Raw genomic sequence first — 18,589 nt, 5'->3', positions numbered from 1 at the left:
CTGACTGCAGCACTGTCAGCTGCACCTCGTTGATGCACTCAGGCTCCCAAATCAGAGAGCAGCCAATCCCAGTGCTGTACCTGTCCTGAGCAGGCCCAGAGCCTGGGAAATTAACCCAGCCGTTATCTGATGAAGTAACTGCTTATTCCTGTAGTCATAGCTCCGGTTGATACCTGCCCTGGATGAAAGCAGGAACTTGCATTTATAAAGCACCTTTCACAACCTCACTACTTCACAGCCAATCACTTCCTTTCCTTTTGAAGTGTAGCCAATGTCGTTATATTGTAAACGTAGCAGCTAATTTTCACACAGCAAGATCCCACAAACAGAACTGAGATAAATGGCCAAATAATCTGCTTTAGTGATGTGGAAGAGGGATAAATGTTGGCCCCAGGACACCCGGGGTGGGGGAAGCATTATGGGTGTGAGTGAGGGGTAGGATTATGTGAGGGGGTGGGTGGTGGGAGGTGATGTTTGGGGTGGACGAGGGTGAGGGTGGGGGAAAGGTAGAGGAGGTGTAGGCAGTGAGAGGGGACTGGGTGTGGGTGAGTGTGGGGTGAGAGGAATGGAAGACCATGTTGGGGATGGGGGAATGTGAGGGTGGAGGGGGTGTGAGAGGGGGAGGGGATGAGAGCGCGTGAGGGGGTTGGGGGAGGGGGTGTGTGAGGATGGGGGAGGAGAAGGGTTGGGTGTTTGGGAGCGGAAGGGTGGGGAAGGAGGGAGGGGGGCTGGGGGTGGGTGGGACAGGTTGAGGGGGTTGAGAGGATAAGGGGGTCAGGAGGTGGGAGGGGGTGGGGTAGGGGAGAGTGTTTGAGAGGGGGAGGAGTAGGGGGAGGGTCTTTGAGAGGAGGAGGGGCTGGAGTAGGGGGTGGGGGAAAAAGGAGGGGTTGGGTGGGAGAGGGTCTTTGAGAGGGTGGGGGTTGGGGAAGGGGGAGGAGGTGGGGTACAGGCAGGGTATTTGAGAGGAGGAGGGGTGAGGGAAGGGGTTGGAGGATGGTGAGGGGGTTGGGAGATGGGCAGGGGATTGGGAGATGGGCTGCGGTCGGGGGATGGGCTGCGGCCGGGGGATGGGCTGCAGTCGGGGGTCTCCCAGTCCTGATGATCCTGTGAGCTGCTGGATCACAGATACTCTGAGTGTGAAATGTGAACAGTATTGAGCTTGGGCGAAAGTCCACAGTAACTAAACCCGATTACTCTCAGCACCACAGCCCAGGAATGTCCAGCAGAGACGGTGGCTGGTGCCCACGGCCTCAAACACAGCTGGGGGTGCACATCTCTGAGGGAGGAGGGGGAGAAAACCACTGCTCATTGCAAATAAATAGAGCAGAACGGAGAGTCCGCAGAATATTTTATTCAGTAAAGCACCTGTGCTTGATTGATTTTTATAAATGTTTTATTACTGACGTGTTGCTGGCTGGCTAGCTGTATGTATTTTTAAGAGGCTAGTTGATGGTTTACTTGGGGTGCTCTGCTGCCTATCTCCGAACTCACACCAAATCCCATTCCTCTATCACCCCCTGTGCCCACTGACCTACACTGGCTCCCGGTCCACTCACACCTCAACTTTAAAATTCTCATCCTTGTTTCCAAATCCCTCCATGGCCTCGCCCCTCCCTATCTCTGGAATTTCCTCCAGCCCCACACTCCTCCGAGATCTCTGCGTTCCTCTAATTCTGGCCTCTTGCGCATTCCCCATTTTATTCGCTCCACCATCAGTGCCCGTGCCTTCAGCTGCCGGGACCCTAAACTCTGGAATTCCCTCCCGAAACCTCTCCGTCGCTCTCTCCTCCTTTAAGATGCTCCTTAAAACCGACCTCTTGACCAGGCTTTTGGTCACTTGTCTGAATGTCTGTAGCTCGGTGACAGTGTTCGACAATTTAAGGTGATTGGCAAAAGGACAGGAGACGGCGTGAGGAAAAACTAAAAACGCAACAAGTGGTTCGGATTCGGAATGCACCCTCTGATCGGTTGATACAGATTCAATCGCAGATTTCAAAAAGGAATTGGATAAATACTTGATAGAGAAAAAATTGTAGGGATATGGGGAAAGAATAGGAGAGTGGGACTGACTGGATTGCCCTTAGAAAGAGCCAGCACAGACTCGATGGGGAGAATGGTCTCCTCCTGTGTGATACTATTCTCCAATTTTATGTTTCTATAAAGCTTCTTACTGCATTAAAGGTGCTTTACAAATGTTGTTGTAAGTCTTGACTTTAAGCCACAGCATAAACCCGGCGATAGGGATTAACAATCCCATTTTACATCTCTCCTGATCTTTATTTCTGTTGAAGTTCACTGGATCGGGATTGCCGACTTGATAATGCTCAAAGTCAAGATTACCAGCGGTGGAAATGACACTTCACGCTTGCAGGGCGAAGAGCAAGATCCCATAGGCCTGATTAGCAAACAGGTGTCGCTGATCCCAGCTCACTGCTCAATGGCTGCTTCCATTTAGCCCAGGGTGGGGGTGGGGTATGATGGGGGAGGGTGGGGGAGAGTGGGGAATTACAAAGCTAGTCTAATGGTGACCATGAAACCATTGTTGATAAAAACCCATCTGGTTCACTAATGTCCTTTCAGGAAGAAAATCTGCCGTCCTTACCTGGTCTGGCCTATATGTGACTCCAGACCCACAGCAATGTGGTTGACTCTTAAATGCCTTCTGAAATGGCCTAGAAAGCCACTCAGTTCAAGGACAATTAGGGATGGGCAATAAATGCTGGCCTAGTCAGCAACACCCACATCCCACGAACAAATAAACAAAAAGCATCGACACTGGGTAAAGATCGACATTGAATCAACAGACAATTTCAACTGAGGTGGGAGGAGTTCACTCTAGTTCCACTTCTCTAATATAAAAGCAAAATACTGCGGATGCTGGAAATCTGAAACAAAAACAAGAAATGCTGGAATCACTCAGCAGGTCTGGCAGCATCTGTGGAAAGAGAAGCAGAGTTCACGTTTCGGGTCAGTGACCCTTCTTCTCCACAGGTCACAACATATATTTATATTTTTTCCCACTTACTGATACTATCAATCATATACTATATTTTTTTTCCCAGAATGAAACACACTAACCTGGTTTCTTTAATAAACAACAAAATTATCAGTTTATTATAAAACAATTCTTAACCAGTAATGAAGTAAAGCATAAACACACAGATTGAAATATAAAAGTTCCCTTTTTACCTTAGCCCCTCACACTCACACACACAAATACACTGGTTAACCGTAAAAGTAAAAGGGATTGTTTGTTAGAGCTCTGTTACAAAAAAAAACAGACAAAAACACTTGGGCTGAATACTTGCTCATTCTTGAAGAAACAGCAGAAGAAACAACTTTTAGAACAGTTCTTTTCAGGCGGCGTTAAGAATTAATTTAGCAGGATTTTCTTCAGAGACAGGAGACGAGATGAGTTGGCACAGTGGCCTTCTCAGGTTCTTTTAGAGAGGTGCTGGAAAGCTGAGCTGGGTTGTGGTCTTTGCTCCTTCCTTGGGAATTCTCTCCTCTCCTTGGAAGTTCACTTCTCTCCTTGGACGTTCTCTCCATTTTTATACAGTTCAACCCCAACTCTAAATAATTCAAAAGCAAAACCGACAACAGGAGATCAACCTTTAGACCACCATCAACCTTGACCTGTCACTTCTTTGTAAACAACTTCTCCAGGTGTCCAAAGTTCTCTGTTGTTTATTGAGCTGGAAGTCAGGTGGTTTACCGGAAAAGCTTCTTGTTGTTGCTGGAAGAAGGTGGTTTCCTGGAAAGGCTCGTTTTCCTCACAAGACTTCTCAGTGCCCCTTTTAAAAAACATTTCCAGGGATTGTTTCTCAAATTCAAGTGGCCTTTACATGACTCCTTTTGCAAACCCCAAAGTTTAACATTTCTTCAATCTTTCTAAAATGAATCCTCGAAAAATATCTTTAACAAATCACAGAGGCACTTTTGTAACAATACACACTGGGTAAAGCTAGACCACTGAATCGGAATAGACACGAGGTAAAGCAGTTCTGTGCAGTTCTAGGCACTCAATCATAGGAAGGATTTCGGAGCCAATGAAAGGGGACAATGAAGGTAACAAATGGAAACGGATTTCATTAAGAACTCAAAAATTTGGAGCCTTTTCCAATGGAAGACAACAGGGGCTAACTGTGCTTTTGAAAATTATGAATAATTTTGAGCTGGTTAATTACAAAGATTTGATTCCACAAGGGGCAGTGGACTGAGGAAAAATCATACAATTATAATCGCGCAGCACAGGCAGAATCAAATTTTTCTTGATTAAATATGTATAGTTTACCATAAGGGAGTGGGACACCTGACCTCAGTGTTTGAGGCAGTTCAGAGTTCCAGTTTTTGGAGCATTAACACCATCCAATATTGATATCAAAAAGCAGCAAATATTCCAGCACAGATACCCCTCACAAATTTACAACAACATCAGCTACAGTACGGGGGTTAGATACAGAGTAAAGCTCTCTCTACACTGTCCCCATCAAACACTCCCAGGACAGGTATAGCACGGGGTTAGATACAGAGTAAAGCTCCCTCTACACTGTCCCCATCAAACACTCCCAGGACAGGTACAGCACTGGGATTGGCTGCTCTCTGATTTGGGAGCCTGAGTGTTGAGAGCCTCAACGAGGTGCAGCTGAGAGTGCTGGTGGCAGTTGGAGGTTGCAGAGGTGGAGAGAGGAGCTGCACTGAGCAAGGGAGAGCAGCTACCAACAAGCAGAGGAAAACTCCAACAACAGTCTCCATTAAAGAGAAGAAAGGGACATTTTTTGGAAACAAGGCTTTGTCTGGAGGTGGGTGCTGAACACCAGTAATTTACTTTGGACTGTTGGGGGAGGAACAAGTGGCTGGAACAACAAGGGGTGGGGCTGCCAATTCAGCAGGAATCTGTGCTGCTGCAAAAGCACACAGGGAAGCTCCCTCCCCACCCCAATTGCCAAGCCTGGGTCAGCTGAAGCTGCCCAGCTAAACAGACGGAAGGGGATAGATAGTGCCTGGGCAGCTTCAGCTGACCCAGGTGAAGACGACTCCCCCAACCAGAAGACCGGAAGACCAACTTCAAAGACTGTTTGTTTTAAGTGTACTGTGAGCACCACCTCCAGAAAGCAAGTCATCCCTTCCAGCCTGCCTTTGCCTCTCCTCTCTTACCTCAGCCTCTCCACTAACCTGTTGTTTGTTTGTTTGTCTTTTCAAATTTTTCTGTGAGTCGCTGTTATTTAGTGTGCAAGTCCACAATTTGGGGTGGGTTTAGCTCTTAGACCCATGGCAAGCCCTTCATCACCGGTGGCGGGGCCCTCTACTACCTACACAGCTGCAGCTTCTGTGGCTGCCCACGTGGCCCCGTCACCCTTTAAATTATTGACATGCAGCCATGGGGTGAAGAGCTATCCCCACCCCAACATGTCTATTGAGGCCTGCGTTAAGGCAATGGCCGTGGTTGTCGGCCCCTCGGCCATTGTTGCGGCCTCAAAGATGTATGGGAAGGCTGTGTTCTTTTTGAAGACCGAGCGGGCGGTGTCCCTGGCCCTGAGTAAAGGGCTCACTGTGGGGGGGACCTTCCTGCCAGTGGACCCTCTGGGGGCCACTGCGCATCGGATAATGTTGTCCAACGTCCCACCCTTCATTCCCAGTGAGCTCCTCCTCCCCCACCTGCACCATCTGGGGGAGGTGAGGTCGGGGATCACCCCAGTCCGGCTTGGTCTTCGGGAGCACAGCCTCCAACATGTCTACTCCTTCCGCCGCCAGTTATTTATGCAGCTGGCGTGGGAGGAGGACACGGAGGGCCAATTTAATGTGGAGTTCCAGGGGATGGCCTACCGCGTCTTTTGGACCTCGGACGGGGCGCGGTGCCACGTCTGCAAGGGGGTGGGGCATGTTCGTAAGAACTGCCCCAACCTCCCAGCCGCCAGCTCCACCTCGGCGGCCCAGAGTGGTTCCACAGCACCTCCTCCCACTCCCCCCGCACATCCAACAGACACCGCTCAGTCGGTTCCGGAGGCTGTGGTTTTCACAGCCTCTGGCGGGGAGGGGAGCGTCCGTCCGAGCGGAAGGAAGACGCGGGGAAAAAAGAAACATCGTGAGGCGTGTCCCCTGGACACTTTGACTCAACCCGAGCCTGAGCTCAGCCCAAAGCCCATTCCCATGGAATCCACCTGTCCCAGGGCTGGGCTCAGGCCCAGGGTGACTAAAAAGGGAAAAAAGGGTGCGGAGGCGGAGGCCTCTGATGACATGGAGGTCTCTGAGTCTCCGCGCCCAAGTGCGAAAAAGAGGAGAAGGCACCCCTCCACAGAAATAACACAGGGCCCTGAGGTGCAGGGCCCATCTGTTGGAGGGGAGCTGCCTCCTGTTTCTGGACCTCAGGTTCCCCCTACCGCCACCACCAAGGCTGCAAAGTCCGGGCAGGTGCTCCCTATTCCTCAGGATGGAGGGGAGGGGATGGCCCCGGTACGTGAGGCCCCTCCTGAAGGAGTAAGTGGGGCCCTGCTTGTGGTGGGGGAGCCTGGGGAAACCGCCCATTCCGCCACTGCTACTGGGTCGGGTGCCCTGAATGAAGGGGAGGGCGAGGCCCCAGAGGGTCGGGCCTCCCAGCCGGAGTCCACCACCAACCAGGAGACACCCGACCCAGTTATAACTGAGAATGCTGCCCCATCTGCTGGGCCTGTGGGTGCTGGCGGAGCGGGAGATGGCCTCCTCTCGCCGCCTCCAGTCTCGGCTCCGGCTGGTTTCCCGGAGTCCGGAACTTCTGTCTCCCCTGGACCACTCATTGGCCTGGGGATGGAGGTGAAGGGGGGTCCTGAACCGCTGGTGCCTACAGGCTCCAGTTTCACAATAGAACCCAGAGAGGACTCCTCCGCCATCGATCCTGGGGGTGGGATCGTGACGGAGGCGGGACCAGCTGACGCGGCCGGGACGTCCGCCTCACAGTGTGTGGTGGATGTGTCGGCCGCTGGCGGTGACGACCCGGAGGAGGATGGGGATTCGGTGCGGGGCACGGAGGATGATCTTGATTCCATCGCCAGTGAGGTGGTGGAGTCCCTCGTGCCTCCCACCGAATCTCCTCTCATCCCCACGGCGGAACTCCGGGATTTCCTCGCGGCTTGCAGAGGTTGCCGCAATAAAGTTCAGCTGGCCCTCGACCGTTGGTCAAATCTGGCGCTGATCATCCAGTCCGTCCGTGCCGCCCTTAAGATAGCGGGCAAGCGCGCGGACGTGAAACTGGTTGAGAGGCGCCGTTTTAATGTGTTCCTCAATGGGTTGCTGGGGGAGTGGAGGGCCAGGTGCACTTCCACTCCCTCCTCACAGTGAGGTGTTGGTGACGGGTTTTAAGTACCTTTGACATGAAGATAACCATAGCCAGCCTCAACATCAACGGCAGCAGAGGGGCTCACCGCAGATTTCACAATCTCTCAGTCCTTAGGGAAGGGAGATACGCGGTGAGCTTTCTGCAGGAAACCCACACCGTTCCGGGAGACGAAGCCACCTGGCTCCTGGAGTGGCAGGGTGGGGTCCACATGAGTCACCTCACCCCTATTTCTAGTGGGGTTGCTATCTTGTTGGCCCAGACTTTTCAGCCGGAGATCTTGGGGGTCAAGGAGCTAGTGCCGGGCCGCTTGCTCCACCTCGCCGTTCGCCTGGGTAGCGTGGCGCTCCACTTTGTGAACGTGTACGCGCCCAGGCCCGGCGCGTTGCAAGCGCGCTTCTTTGAAGAAGTGTCCGCTCTCTTGAGCTCCATCGATAGCGGCGAGTGCATCATCCTCGGGGGGGATTTTAACTGCACCCTCGAGGTGGGGGATCGCTCCGGTCCCCAGCGCGGCCAAGCGTCGGTGGAGAAGTTGAGGGGACTGATCAGCTCCCTTAACTTGGTGGACGTCTGGCGGAATCTCCATCCCGACTCCAGCGCCTTCACGTGGAGGTCTGGAGGAGGGGGGTCGCGAATCGACCGCCTCTACATTTCGCAGGCGTACGTCTCCCGCGTTTCGGCGGCCTCCATGCGGCTGGTGCCGTGCTCGGACCACCGCCTGGTGTGGGCGGAGTTCACTCCGCTCCGCACGCGGGCGGGGTCCGCGTACTGGCACTTTAACAACCGGCTGCTGGAGGACGTGCGATTTCGGGACTCGTTCTGTCGATTCTGGGCCGACTGGAGAAGGAAGCAGGGGGGCTTCCCCTCCTTGAGGCTATGGTGGGATGTGGGCAAGACTCACATCCGCGTCTTCTGTCAGGAGTATGCGAAGGGGTCGACCAAGAGGCGGGAAGCCGAGATCGGGCGCCTTGAGAGGGAGGTGCTCGACTTGGAATCCCGCCTCGGTCATGCCGTCGCGGACCCGGCCCTGTGGCAGGCGTACAAAGAGAAGAAGGGCGCGCTGAGGAACCTGCAGCTCATAGGGTCCCGAGGCGCGTACGTGAGGTCGTGGATCCAGATCCTGGAAGATTTGGACCGCGCCTCACCCTTCTTCTACTCACTGGAAAAATGGCGGGGGGTCCGTAAGCAGCTCGTCGAGCTGCTGGCCGACGACGGATCCTCCATCACGGATCCGGAGGGAATGGGCCTCCTGGTCCGGACGTATTACAGTGCGTTGTTCTCTCCGGATCCGTCCAGCGAGAATGCGCGCAGAGTTTTGTGGGAGGACCTGCCGCAGGTCAGCCCGGAGGGCGCCGAAGGATTGGAGGCTCCGCTCACGTTGGCGGAGCTGACTGGCGCCCTCCACCAGCTCTCGAGGGGCAAATCCCCAGGGCTGGATGGGTTGACCGTGGAGTTCCTCAGGGCGTTCTGGGACGTCCTGGGGGACGATTACGCGCGGGTCCTGGGGGAAAGCCTGGCGACCGGGGAGATGCCCCTCTCGTGGTGCAGGGCGGTCATCGTCCTGCTGCCGAAGAGGGGCGATCTCCGCCTGCTTAAAAACTGGCGTCCGGTCTCCCTCCTCAGCACGGATTATAAGATCTTTGCCCGGGCTATGTCTACCCGCCTGGGCTCCGTGCTGGCCCACATAATCCACCCCGACCAGTCCTACACGGTCCCGGATCGGTCCATCCAGGACAACATCCACCTGGTCCGGGACCTGATCCATCTTTCCCAGAGGACTGGTCAGTCGGTCGCCTTTCTCTCCCTCGATCAGGAGAAGGCGTTCGACAGGGTGGATCACGATTACCTTTTCGGGACTCTGCGCGCTTTCGGACTCGGGCCGCATTTCGTGGCCCGGGTCCGACTTTTATACGCCGCCGCAGAGTGTCTAGTCAAAGTTAACGGGTCCTTGACGGCGCCCCTTCGATTTGGGAGAGGAGTGCGTCAGGGGTGCCCCATGTCCGGCCAATTGTATACCATCTGCGTGGAGCCCTTCCTGTGCCTGCTTCGCAGGAGGTTGACGGGATTGGCTCTGCGCGAGCCGGCCATGCGGGTCGTCCTCTCGGCTTACGCCGACGACGTGCTCCTCGCAATCACAGATCCCGTTGACTTGCAGAGGATGCGCGACTGCCAGCAGACCTTTTCTGCCGCGTCATCCGCGAGGATCAATTGGGAGAAATGTTCCGGACTCCTGGTTGGTCAGTGGCGGGTGGACTCCCTGCCGGAGGAGATGACACCTTTTGCGTGGAGCACCACGCACCTCCTCTATCTGGGAGTCCACCTTAGCCCCGCTGAGGAAGCCTGGCCGGCAAACTGGCAGGAGTTGGAGGCGAAAGTCACTGCTCGGCTGGGGCGCTGGACAGGACTGCTCCGAGTGCTTTCCTACAGGGGCCGAGCGTTGGTCATAAACCAACTGGTGGTCTCCATGCTGTGGTACCGGTTGGTCACTTTGACCCCGCCCCCTGTATTTGCCACCAAGATCCAGAAGAAACTCGTCGATTTCTTCTGGGGCAAGAGGAAACACTGGGTCTCTGCCGCGGTCCTGAGTCTCCCGATCGAGGAGGGCGGTCAGTCGCTGGTGTGCGTCCGCACCCAGGCTGCGACTCTCCGCCTTCGGACCCTGCAGAGATACTTGTACGTCGAGCGTCCTCCCAGATGGTGTGCGCTGGCGACGTATTTTTTCCGCCAGTGTCACTGCCTTCAAGACGACACGCAGCTCCCGGTGGAGTCCGTTCGCCGCGCCTCTCTGAGGGAGTTGCCTGTCTTTTACCGGGATCTTTTCCGAGTCTGGAACATGGTCGCCTCCAGTCAGGGCGCTTCCCCGCCGGCGGAGGAGAGCGCCTCGGCTGTCCGGGCGGCCGACTCCGGGGACGGTCCGGCGGGCGGAGGAGTAGCCGAAACCCCCGGGATGCCCCTCACTGCGGGTGGCGAGGGGGCTCGGGAGTGCGGAGCGATCCCGGTCGAGCTGACCCCTGCTCGGCCGGAACTGCTCATCGGACCCAGGCCCCGAAACCCTCCTCGGGAGCCGGTCCCGCACAACCCGAGCCGCCTCTCGGAAATGCCCTCCGTGCCATTCCAATCGGCGCGGAGGGGTTTCCTGTGCGGGCTGCTCCTGCACACTCTCCACTTCCTCGCCCTCGTCAGCCGGCCGGACACGCCCTGGCGGTCCGCGTTGCCATCTGGCGGCGAGGGGAAACCCCGATGGAGGTCTCTCTACGCGGGAGTCTTCCCCCTTTACATCGGGGACCTGGGGTGGAGGGTGCTGCACAGAGCAGTCCCGTGCAATAGGCTTTTAAGTAGGTTCACGGTCTCCCAGGCCACCTGTACTTTCTGCGGCCTGGACGAGTCCGTGTTCCACATTTATATGGAGTGTGCGAGGTTGCAGCCCCTATTTGAGTATCTGAAGGGGCTGCTCCTCAAATTCTGGCTGCACTTCAGTCCCACGCTCCTGATCTTTGGGCACCCGGTGCGGAGGGGCTTGGGCCGGGAGGAGGATCTCCTCGTCGTTCTGCTCCTGGGCCTGGCCAAGGTGGCAATTCACAAGTCCAGGCTGCAGGGCTTCGGGGGGTCCGTCCTCCCTGATTGCCTGCCCCTCTTCCGCGGTTACGTTCGTGCCCGAGTGTCCCTGGAGAAGGAGCATGCGGTGTCCGCCGGTACGCTTGAGGCCTTCCGCGACCAGTGGGCACCGCAGGGACTGGAGTGTATCATCGACGCCGAGAATGGCATTTTAATTTGAGTTTTATGTTTATTTATTTGATTGAAAAAAAAAGTTAAATACAGAGTAAAGCTCCCTCCACAACAAAAACCTGCATTTATCTACCGCCTTTAATGTCCCTACGAGCTTCCATGCCACTTCATAGAAGTGTTATCAAACAAAATTTGGCACTGAGCCACGTAAGGAGATAGTAGGACTGGTGACAAAAAGCTTCATCAAACAGGTAAATTTTTACAAGTTTTTTTTAAAGGAGGAGAGAAGGTGGAGAGGTTTAGCGGGGGGAATTCCAGAGCTTGGGGCCCAGGCAGCTGAAGACACGGCCACCAATGGTGGAGCGATTAAAATCGGGGATGCTCAAGAGGTCAGAATTTGAGGAGCGCAGAGATCTCAGAGGGTTGTAGGGCTGGAGGAGGTTACAGAGAGAGGGAGGGTTGTAGGGCTGGAGGAGGTTACAGAGATAGGGTGGGGCAAGACCATGGAGGGATTTGTAAACAAGGATGAGAATTTTAAAATCGAGGTGTTGCTGGACTGGGAACCAGTGTAGGTCAGTGAGCACAGGGGGGGCGGGGGTGATATGGGAGCAGGACTTGGTGCGAGTTAGGACAATGCCAGCGGAGTTTTGAATGAGCTGAAATTTACGAGAGCGGGAGATAGGAAATCAGCCGGAGAAGAGTGCAATTTGTGGAGTCTGGAGATAACTACAGTAGGGATGAGGGTTTCAACAGCAGATGAGTTGAAGCAGAGGCAGAGGTAGTGATGGCGAGGGTTCTGATTCTTATTGGCTGTGACTGATGTTAACATTGAGCCCTTTCCTGAGAGATGGGTTTCTGGCGAGGGGCATTAATCTGAACGTTAATAAACCTGGAAACTCCTGTCTAAATTGGGATCTTTCCAGTAACTGTTGGTCGCAGGCTGCATAACGTCGTACAAGAACGACAGATTTGCATTTCTGTAGCACCTTTCACCAGCTCAGGATGTCCAGAGGCGCTTTGCAGCCAAGGAAGTACCTCTGAAGTGTAGTCACTGTTGTAATGTAGGATATGCAGCAACCAATTTGTGCACAGCAAGATCCCACAAACAGCAATGTGATGATGATCAGATAATCTGCTTTTTGTGATGTTGACTGAGGGATAAGTGTTGACCCCAGGACACCGGGGAGAACTCCCCCCTGCTCTTCTTCCAAATAGTGGCCTCTGGGACCTCTCATACCCAGCTGAGAGGGCAGACGGGACTGCGGTTTAATGCCTCATCCGAAGGCTGGCACCTCCAAACCACCAAACGTTCATACCAAGTTATGCCTCTATTAACTACAGAGATATAGACATGTGTGCAAACCCAGTATCCAGACTGACAGCTTCCACAACCTGTAACAGGCAACTTGGTTGAAGGAATACCTGTGTTCCAGAAAGGGATCTGAATTATAACCCATTTCTGGCCTGGCACACTAGTCATGATCATGCTCTCTGACGCCGTGATGACATATAACTGTTCAGGGCTAAATAAGAAAATTAATGCCAGTCTTAATTCCAAAATCAGCCCAAGATCTTGGCTGGGAGTAGCAGCACCCATCTGAACTTTAGATCATACAGCCTGGGGCAGATCTGAAGAAAAGAAAAACAATCTAATATTCTTTCAGAAATTGTATTAAATTATCAGAGAGCTTGGAAATGCCCCGACATTAATGTAAGATTAGTCTGAGCTGTGTCATTCGCAAAGTGTTTTACTCTTGAATATGCAGATGTGCTGAATATTTCATGAAGGAACGAGACTGTACTGAGAGCTGCAACAGATGGTGTGCTGTGCGAGACGGCTGATACTGAGTAGGTGGATAGGCTAAGAGCAGCTTTGAAGAATGTGTTTGATATGTTTGAGAGCGGTGCAGTAATTGTGGTGGGATTCAGATACCCACGTGTCCTTGCCTCTTCTCTGCTGCAAGCAAGCACACCACAACCTGATTATTCTCCGACAGAAAGAAAGGCAGAGTTTCATTTCGATGCAGCTTCCACATCAGCTCATCGCAAAGCATGTGACAGCCAATGAGCCACTTTGCAACTGGAGTCACTGTTGTAATGTACAAAGTGTGGCACCAACTTGTGCACAGCAAGCACCCACAAATGCCAACGAGATACTCACCAGTTATTGGATGAGGGATAAATAATGACCCAAGCACAGCCATGGGGTATTTTACATCCAGCTGAGTGGGCGAGACAGGTCTGCTCTGAGAGACAGTATCACTGACAATGTGGCACACCCTCAGTACTGATCCTCCGACAGTGCAGGGCTCCCTCAGTACTGATCCTCCGACAGTGCAGCACTCCCTCAGTACTGATCCTCCGACAGTGCAGCACTCCCTCAGTACTGACCCTCCGACAGTGGAGCACTCCCTCAGTACTGACCCTCTGACAGTGCAGCACTCCCTCAGTACTGATCCTCCGACAGTGCAGGGCTCCCTCAGTATGGACCCTCCAACAGTGCAGCGCTCCCTCAGTACTGACCCTCCGACAGTGGAGCACTCCCTCAGTACTGACCCTCCGACAGTGGAGCACTCCCTCAGTACTGACCCTCCGACAGTGGAGCACTCCCTCAGTACTGACCCTCCGACAGTGGAGCACTCCCTCAGTACTGACCCTCTGACAGTGCAGGGCTCCCTCAGTATGGACCCTCCAACAGTGCAGCACTCCCTCAGTACTGACCCTCCGACAGTGGAGCACTCCCTCAGTACTGACCCTCCGACAGTGCAGGGCTCCCTCAGTACTGACCCTCCGACAGTGCAGCGCTCCCTCAGTACTGACCCTCCGACAGTGGAGCACTCCCTCAGTACTGACCCTCTGACAGTGCAGGGCTCCCTCAGTATGGTCCCTCCAACAGCGCAGCACTCCCTCAGTACTGACCCTCCGACAGTGCAGCACTCCCTCAGTACTGACCCTCTGACAGTGGAGCACTCCCTCAGTACTGACCCTCTGACAGTGGAGCACTCCCTCAGTACTGACCCTCCGACAGTGCAGGGCTCCCTCAGTACTTACCCTCCGACAGTGCAGCGCTCCCTCAGTACTGACCCTCCGACAGTGGAGCACTCCCTCAGTACTGACCCTCTGACAGTGCAGGGCTCCCTCAGTATGGTCCCTCCAACAGTGCAGCACTCCCTCAGTACTGACCCTCCGACAGTGCAGCACTCCCTCAGTACTGACCCTCTGACAGTATAGCACTCCCTCAGTACTGACCCTCTGACAGTACAGCACTCCCTCAGTACTGACCCTCTGACAGTACAGCACTCCCTCAGTACTGACCCTTTGACAGTACAGCACTCCCTCAGTACTGACCCTCCGACAGTGGAGCACTCCCTCAGTACTGACCCTCTGACAGTGCAGCACTCCGTCAGTACTGACCCTCCAACAGTGGAGCACTCCCTCAGTACTGACCCTCTGACAGTGCAGGGCTCCCTCAGTACTGACCCTCCGACAGTGCAGTGCTCCCTCAGTACTGACCCTCCGACAGTGGAGCACTCCCTCAGTACTGACCCTCCGACAGTGGAGCACTCCCTCAGTACTGACCCTCTGACAGTGCAGCACTCCATCAGTACTGACCCTCTGACAGTACAGCACTCCCTCAGTCCTGACCCTCTGACAGTGCAGCACTCCCTCAGTCCTGACCCTCTGACAGTGCAGCACTCCCTCAGTCCTGACCCTCTGACAGTGCAGCACTCCCTCAGTACTGACCCTCTGACAGTACAGCACTCCCTCAGTACTGACCCTCTGACAGTACAGCACCCTCAATACTGACCCTCTGACAGTACAGCACTCCCTCAGTACTGACCCTCCGACAGTACAGCACTCCCTCAGTACTGACCCTCCGACAGTACAGCATTCCCTCAGTACTGACCCTCCGACAGTACAGCACTCCCTCAGTACTGACCCTCCGACAGTACAGCACTCCCTCAGTACTGACCCTCTGACAGTACAGCACTCCCTCAGTACTGACCCTCTGACAGTACAGCACTCCATCAGTACTGACCCTCTGACAGTACAGCACTCCCTCAGTACTGACCCTCTGACAGTACAGCACTCCCTCAGTACTGACCCTCTGACAGTACAGCACTCCCTCAGTACTGACCCTCTGACAGTACAGCACTCCATCAGTACTGCACTGGAGTGTCAGTATAGATTATATGCTCAAGCCTCTGGAGTGGGATTTGAACCCAAGACCTGTTGATGGGGGACCCCAGTCCAAGCAGAGTTGCTTGTGAGGCAGCAGCGAGCTTACTGCTTCGTATCAAAGGCAGTGCTTCCAGTTACTGCATAAATTAAATAAAGCGTGTGAGGAGTATAAAACTCTCCCAACACTGGCATCAATCGATAAAGCCAGGTTAGGAGCAGGAGTCGGAGATTTAGTTCCAGCACTTTCTATAAATGTCTCACTAATGTACAGGCCTGGATTTATCAGGCTAAGAGCTCGTAAACTGCAGGGACATTTGGGGAAGAGGGTAGCCAGGAATCTGGCTGCAGGCAGCTCGCGTTCCTGAGTCTTCAACAAGAACAGACCAGGTCAGTTTGTGTAGCCACAGCATGCGGGGCGGTTAAAGTTTGGTCCATGTGGAAAGGATCAAATGCCCCATTCCTGGGAGCTCAGTACCACAGGCACTGCTTAATCTCCAACACCTTCCCGCAAGTGGCCACTCTTCGTGAGTGCCAGCCAGCTATTTGACCCTGTAGAGCGTCACAGCTGTGCCTGATCCTGCATGCTCCTGACGTCCACCACACACACACTCAGATATGGGACTCGCTGCTTTGTCTAGTTTGCCCCTCACTAATTGAAGTAACTGCATTCAGGTCTGGGCATTGCACATCAGGAAGCAGCAATGGGACTTGAAGGGAGTGCAGCCCAGATTCACCAGAATGATACCAAGGCTAAAAGGGTTAAATGATGAGGGCAGGCTGCATAGACTAGGTTTATATTCCCTTGAGCATGGGGTTATTAAGGAAGGCAAATTGTATGGTTTATTGCAAGGGGTTTTGATACAGAAGTAAAGATGCCTAGCTGCAATTGTATAAAGCCTTGGTGAGACCACACCTGGAGTATTGTGTACAGTTTTGTTCTCCTTATCTAAGGAAGGATATACTTGCCGTAGAGGGAGTGCAACAGAGGTTCACCAGATTAGTCCCTGGGATGTCGGGATTGTTTTCTGAGGTGAGATTGCAGAAACTGGACCTGTATTCTCCAGAGTTTAAAAGAATGAGAGATGATCTCATTGAAACTGACAAAATTCTTACAGGGCGTGACCGGGTAGATGTAGATAGGATGTTTCCCCCGGCTGGTGAGCCTAGAACCAGGGAACACAGTCTCAGAATAAGGGGCAGACCTTTTAATACTGAAATGAGGAGGAATTTCTTCACTCAGAGGGTGGTGAATCTGTGGGATTCTCTCCCCCAGAGGGCTGTGGAAGCTCAGTCACTGAGTTTGTTTGAGTCAGAGATCGCTAGATTACTGGAGACTAATGACATCAAGGGATATGGGGATAGCGCAGGAAAGTGACATTGAGGTAGATGATCAGCCATGATCTGTTTGAATGGCAGAGCAGGCTCGATGGGCTGAATGGCCTACTCCTGTTCCTATGTTCCTGAGATGTATAAGGTGTTGAAAGGATTCGATAGCGTTGATGGAGAGAAACACTTTCCTCTGGTAGGGAGAGTCCAGAACAAGGGAGCATAACTTTAAAATTAGAACCAGGCCACTCAGGGGTGATGTGAGGAAACCCTTCTTTACACAAAGAGGAAGTGGAAATCTGGAACTCTCTCCCCCAAAAAAGCTGTTGAACTTCCAGAACTCGAGAAACTTTCAGAACTTGAGATTGATAGACTTTTGTTGGGTAAGAGGTAAAAAGGATGACGGAATCAAGGCAGGTAAATGGAGTTATGATACACATCAGCCATGATCTAATTGAATGGCGGAACAGGTTTGGATGGGGCTGAATGGCCTCCTCTCATTCTTATGTCCCTAGGGGATCGGCAGTGAACACCAGCCTCTTTAGTGATGCCTACAACCCAAGAATGAAATTCGAAAAAGGAATTTGGAGACATGAAAAAGTAAAAAGTTAAGTTTTGAAGCAGATATTTAATTCAAGAGGTTTATTGACTGTCCTTTGAAGCCAAGTTCAGAAGAGTTTGAAGATAGATCAAAGTCCAGAACCCCCTTTCACAAACATCAAGCACTCCAAAGTTAATCCATGGGCACTGCTCATTGTGCTCAATGGGGATATAGCAGTAAAACATGCCAAGAATCACTCAATCCTCTGCTATCCTTTTCCAAATCAGGTGCTCAAAGAGCAGGGAATGGGAGGCAGAAAATTAGCGAGTGACTCTGAAAGACATTAGAAGCAAAGATTAAAAAGTGTGCAGCACAGGAATTTGGCAGTGTTAAAGGGTATTTATTTAAAGGCAAGGAGTATAGTAAATAAAGCCAATGAGCTGAGGGCACAGATAGACACATGGAAACACGATATCGTTGCTATAACGGAAACTTGGCTTAAGGAGGGGCAAGAATGGCAACTCAACATCCCTGGATATAGAGTTTTCAAGAAGGATAGAAAGGGAGATAAAAAATGAAGGGGTGTAGCATTATTGGTTAAGGAATCAATTACAGTTTTGAGGAGGGATGATTTGCTAAATGAATCATCAAATGAGGTCTTATGGGTGAAGCTCAGAAATAAAAAAGGGGCAGCCACGCTACTAGGAGTGTACTATAGACCCCCAAATAGTAAGAGGGAGATGGAAGAACAAATATGTAGATAAATTTCTAAATGCAAAAACTATCAGGCAATAATAGTTGGGGATTTCGACTACCCCCAATACCAACTGGGAAACAAACAGTGTGAAGGGCACAGAGGGGACAAAATTCTTGAACTGTATTCAAGAGAGCTTTTTTAGCCAGCATGTAACAAGCCCAACGAGAGGGGGTGCAATTCTAAATTTAGTCTTCGGTAATGAAGCTGGGCAAGTGAATGAAGTAACAGTGGGTGACCATTTTGGAAATAGTGACCATAATACAGTTAGTTTTAGCATAATCATGGAAAAGAACAAAGATAAACCAGGAGTAAAAGTTCTAAATTGGGGGAAGGCAAATTTTACAAAGCTGAGATGTGACCTGGTGAAAGTAGACAGGATACAGCTATTTGAAGGAAAATCAGTGGCAAACCAGTGGGAGGCATTCAAAAGCAAGATTCTACAGGCATAGTGTAGACATGTCCCCACAAAGATAAAGGGTGGAACAGCCAAATCTAGAGCCCGCTGGTTATCCAGAAGCATACAGGGTAAAATAAAGCAGAAAAAGAAAGCTAGCGACAGTCACAAAAAATGAATACTTTAGGAAGCCTAGAGGAATATAGGAAGTGCAGGGGTGAAGTAAAAAAGGTAATTAAGAAAGCAAAGAGAGAACATGAAAAAAATATCGGCAGGTAAAATCAAGGAAAACCCAAAGATGTTTTGTCAGTTTCTTCTTTCTTTTCTTTTGGGCCTCCTTATCTCGAGAGACAA

The sequence above is a fragment of the Heterodontus francisci genome, chromosome 26, assembly GCF_036365525.1.
Source record: "Heterodontus francisci isolate sHetFra1 chromosome 26, sHetFra1.hap1, whole genome shotgun sequence".
Classification (NCBI taxonomy): Eukaryota; Metazoa; Chordata; class Chondrichthyes; order Heterodontiformes; family Heterodontidae; genus Heterodontus; species Heterodontus francisci.
Note: the sequence above shows the minus strand (reverse complement) of the source record.